The following is a 5,150-nucleotide window of genomic DNA, read 5'->3' as shown; positions in this document are numbered from 1 at the left end:
CAAAACTCTTTTACACTCAAATCCTTGAGATATGAAGGATGTAAAATTTTATATTTGTATTGAATTTTTATGCATAAAAAACTTTTTTTTACTCGATTAACAAGGAAGTGAGCAGACATATAATTTTACAAGTTTTGTGATTAATGGGCCACCAGCCCAAATGTGGAAGATTTTTTTTTTCCAATTATTTTTCACAGCCCTGTAATTTCTACTTGCATATCTACGGAGTGTCAAAAAGTTCAAATAAATTATCTGTCAAATTGGTTAATGTATAATACTTTTAAATTAAACAATCTAAAATAAATTATGAATTTTCTAATTGTTAAAATCTTAAATAAATCTTCAAATCACACAATTTAAAATACATCTGTAGATCTTAAAATATATTTTTTAGGGTGTATAATCTAAAATTACATTCAAGATTACATAATCAAAAACAATTTTTCTATTCGATATTAATTAATCCAAAAGTTTATCTTTTTATCTAGATTGTTCTTTACCTGTTCAGTAATTTGGAAGTCTTTAGAGAATTAAAAAAAAAAAGAATGAATAAAATATAAATGGCAAGAGAAATTAGAAAAGTGTAAAAAAGTAGAGATTGGCTGTTCAAATTCTTCTGACAGGGAATATGAAGGAGGGAAAGAGATAACGAACAAACAACACCATCAGTTCAAGTTAAAGCGGCTAATGGTTTGTTAGAAAAAAAACTACTAATGGTATCCGAAACGGTTAAATAATAAATGAAAGTTGTTTATGAAGTCAGGACATTAAATGTAAGATATAGGCTTTTTAATTTCTTTTATTAACATAATAAATGAAAAGGTTTAAAAATAACAGAATAATTTGAAATTTGCTGAAAGAAAAGATGGTACATGATGGCGCGCTATAAAACCTTAAAATTAGGACAGTATAAATAGTGCGGGTTGTACATGAAGTTGAGTATCAGAGTCACAAACTGAAAAGTTGGGTGTAGCCATGGAGGGCAGGAGTAAGAAGAAGGGTAAAGAAAGCAGTGCAAGCGGTCAATGGCGTGTGGGTTTACTATACGATAGGAGGATGTGCAAACACTACGCGTCGAACGAGCCGAAGCACGTCGAGAATCCTAATCGCATTAGGTCAATTTGGAACCGACTCGAAGCCGCCGGCGTTCCTCAACGGTAACACATGCACGTTACTTTACGGTTTCTCTAAATCTTTGTCTGTTATCTTTAATCTTGCTTATTTTCTTTATCGTATTGAAGATGCGTGTTTCTAGAGGCCAAGAAAGCTGAAGACAGACATGTGCGGTTAGTTCATTCCAGACATCACGTGAATCTGATTAAGAACATTAGCGCCAGGGGGTTCAAATCGCGGAGGTATTGAATTCCGTATATTTTAATGAAGGTTCATCTGAAGCTGCGCTCCTTGTTGCTGTCTCTGCTGTAGAGGTGATGCTTTCGACGATTCTTTCTTTACATATAAAGATTTTGTCTTTTTCATTAAATGTTAGTGTTTCCTGGTTCCGTCTTACTTTGCGTAGCCTACAAGGAGTTTACTGACTGGTCTTGACTCTATTTATCTCTGGCCAAGATTTCTTTAGTTAGACTGTTATAGCTTGACTGCTGTCTCTATATTATCTCTCTTTGTTTTGGTGAAAATTATTGTTTTTGCTTAGTGACGGGGTGGACATAGGTTATAGTTGCCAAGATGCCTCTTTTTGTGAGACAGCAGTTCTGCGAACAATACATTAACCCCCTGCAGGCCTTACGCTTAATCTGATTAATTTAAGCTTTACATCTTATTCCCACAAATAACTTTGTGAACCTAATTTAAGATGCTTTTGACAAGTAGGTTGTTGAAAAGGTGGCAAGCGGGGAATTGGATTCAGCTGTTGCCATTGTGAGGCCCCCAGGTCATCATGCAGAACATAATGAAGCTATGAGATTTTGTCTCTTCAACAATGTGGCAGTTGCTGCAAGATATCTCTTAGACTCTAAGAGTGAGTTACATTGCACCTACTACCAATTCCAATTTTACTAAGAATTTCTAGCCTATAGATGTCTGTTACTTTATTGCCTCCTTTATTTTTCCGTGTGCGACAGCCTGATTTAGGTGTGAAGAAAATTTTAATTGTTGATTGGGATGTCCATCATGGAAATGGTACTCAAAAAACGTTCTGGAATGACTCTCGAGTTTTGTTCTTCTCCGTTCACAGGTGTGTTAATTATTTTCACATATTTTCTGGTCAGTTTTACTGGTTGTTGATCTTGTAATTGTTTCTTAGTACATCAGGGAAGGTAAAAGTTTGTTGCTCATGGTTGTGTTAGGTTATGTAATGGGCTTGACTGCTAGATCATTTACCCTTCTTTTACTAGTTTTTGGACCTCTGACAAGGACTATTGCTTTAAGGACTTCGGATGAACTTTGTATCAATTTCATAGTTTATCCTCAATCAACTAAACTTTTCTATTCATACAGGCATGACTTTGGGTTTTTTATCCTGCCGAGCACCACGGGTATTATGATCAGGTGGGAGAAGGAGAAGGTGTTGGATATAATATAAATGTCCCCAGGGAGCCGGGGAAATGTGGTGATCCAGATTACATTGCAGTGTGGGACCACATCTTGCTTCCTGTTGCTAAAGAATTTAATCCAGACATAGTTATAGTTTCTGCTGGATTTGATGCAGGTATGTTATTGTGACGTTTGGGTTTTTCTGTTATCTGTGTGGGAGGAGAGGGTATCACTAGTTCTTCCCATGGCTTTGGAGCATTGCTAGCTAGCTTTTGTAATTGAACTTCAGTTTACCTGTTTTGCAAGAAGGAAGTGGATTTGGGTCAGTTGATATGTTAATTTATTACTTTTAACTGTAACAAGTAATAATTATTCACTTATTTGTCACAGCTGTAGAGGACCCTCTAGGATGATGTCGTCTCACAGCAGTTAGTTATTCTGTTTTGTTGGAGAAGATTACTTTAAGATTGAATTTTAGCGATCTCCTTTGTACTGTTTATTGTAATGCTAATATGTTACTTGATAAATCAAAACTGCTATATCTGAAGAAAAGTTAGCTATTAGCAAAACTGAATTAAAAGAATGAGTATTGCTTAGGGTTAGGGTTAGGGTTAGGGATAGGGATAGGGATAGGGATAGGGATAGGGATAGGGATAGGGATAGGGATAAGGATAGGGTTAGGATTAGGGTTAGGGTTAGGTGTTAAGGGTTAGGGGTTAAGGGTTAGGGGTTAGGGGTTAGGGGTTAGGGATAGGGATAGGGATAGGGATAGGGATAGGGTTAGGGATAGGGTTAGGGTTAGGGTTAGGGTTAGGGTTAGGGATAGGGATAAGGATAGGGTTAGGGATAGGGGGCTTAGGCTTAGGGATAAGGGGCTTAGGCTTAGGCTTAGGGATAGGGATAGGGTTAGGGATAAGGTTAGGGTTAGAGTTAGGGTTAGGCTTAGGGATAGGGTTAGGGATAGGGATAGGTAGGTTAGGGTTAGGGATAAGGTTAGGGATAGGATTAAGGATAGGATTAGGGATAAGGTTAGGGATAGGGTTAGGGGTTAGGGGTTAGGGTTAGGGANAAGGTTAGGGATAGGATTAAGGATAGGATTAGGGATAAGGTTAGGGATAGGGTTAGGGGTTAGGGGTTAGGGTTAGGGATAAGGTTAGGGATAGGGATAGGGATAGGGTTAGGGTTAGGGTTAGAGATAGAGAGGGTTAGGGATAGGGATAAGGATAGGGATAGAGTTAGGGATAGGGATAGGGATAGGGATAGGGATAGGGATAGGGTTAGGGTTAGGGTTAGGGTTAGGTTTAGAGTTAGGGTTAGAGATAGGTTAGGGTTAGGGTTAGGGTTAGGGATAGGGATAGGGATAGGTAGGTTAGGGTTAGGGATAGGGATAGGGTTACGGAGGGTTAGGGATAGGGGTTAGGGGTTAGGGGTTAGGGTTAGGGATAAGGTTAGGGATACGGTTAGGGATACGGTTAGGGTTAGGGATAGGTAGGTTAGGGTTAGAGATAGAGTTAAGGGATAGGGTTAGGGTTGGTAGGTTAGGTTAGGGTTAGGATTAGGGTTAGGGTTAGGATTAGGGATAGGGTTACGGAGGGTTATGGATAGGGTTAGGGATAAGATTAGGGATAGGGGGATAGGGGTTAGGGGTTAGGGATAAGGTTAGAGATAGGGTTAGGGATAGGTAGGTTAGGGTTAAGGTTAAGGATAGAGATAGGTAGGTTAGGGATAGGGATATGGTTAGGGTTAGGGAGGGTTATGGATAGGGTTAGGGATAGGATTAGGGATAGGGGTTAGGAGTTAGGGGTTAGGGTTAGGGGATAGGGATACGGTTACGGTTAGGGTTAGGGAGGGATAGGGATAGGGTTAGGGTTAGGGATAGAGATAGGTAGGTTGTTAGGGTTAAGGATAGAGATAGGTAGGTTAGCGATAGGGATAAGGTTAGAGATAGGGTTATGGATAGAGATAGGGATAAGGATAGGGTTAGGGATAAGGGATAGGGATAGAGATAGAGATAGAGATAGGGTTAGGGTTAGGGTTAGGGTTAGGGTTAGGGTTAGGGATAGGGATAGGGTTAGATATAGAGTTAGGGTTAGGGTTAGGGTTAGGGTTTGGGATAGGGATAGGGTTAGGGATAGGGATAGGGATAGGGATAGGGAGAGGTTAGGGTTAGGGTTAGGGTTAGGGGGTTAAGGTTAGGGTTAGGGTTAGGGTTAGGGTTAGGGTTAGGGTTAGGGATAGGGATAGGGATAGGGTTAGGGTTAGGGATAGGGATAGGGATAGGGATAGGAGGTTAGGGGGTTAAGGTTAGGGTTAGGGATAGGGTTAGGGTTAGGGTTAGGGTTAGGGTTAGGGTTAGGGTTAGGGTTAGGGTTAGGGTTAGGGTTAGGGTTAGGGTTAGGGTTAGGGATAGGGATAGGGATAGGGATAGGGATAGGGATAGGGATAGGGATAGGGATAAGGTTAGGGTTAGGGTTAGGGTTAGGGATAGGGATAGGAGGTTAGGGATAGGGTTAGGGATAGGGTTAGGGTTAGGGAGTATTAGGGGGAAGGGGTTAGAGTTAAGGATAGGGTTAGGGTAGGGGGAAGGGGTAAGGTTAAGGATTGGGTTAGAGAGTTAGGGTTAGGGATTAGGGGGGTTAGTATTAGGGGGAAGGGGT

General features: G+C 40.3%; 1 long non-coding RNA gene across 2 annotated transcripts; it reads left to right on the top strand.

Annotated features, from left to right (window-relative positions):
- The first annotated feature begins 590 nt into the window (after window positions 1-590).
- LOC106768070 lies at window positions 591-2,967 on the top strand. Of its 2 annotated transcripts, XR_002668978.1 has the most exons (5): window positions 593-690; window positions 974-1,157; window positions 1,242-1,427; window positions 1,831-2,194; window positions 2,458-2,967. It is a non-coding gene; the product is annotated as an uncharacterized LOC106768070 (long non-coding RNA). The 2 variants fall into 2 exon arrangements; XR_002668977.1 differs by having other exon boundaries at window positions 591-1,157.
- Window positions 2,968-5,150: the final 2,183 nt, after the last annotated feature.

Source organism: Vigna radiata, chromosome 7 (genome assembly GCF_000741045.1).
Source record: "Vigna radiata var. radiata cultivar VC1973A chromosome 7, Vradiata_ver6, whole genome shotgun sequence".
In the NCBI taxonomy this organism is placed as follows: Eukaryota; Viridiplantae; Streptophyta; class Magnoliopsida; order Fabales; family Fabaceae; genus Vigna; species Vigna radiata.
This window is presented reverse-complemented; position numbering and strand designations above follow the sequence as displayed.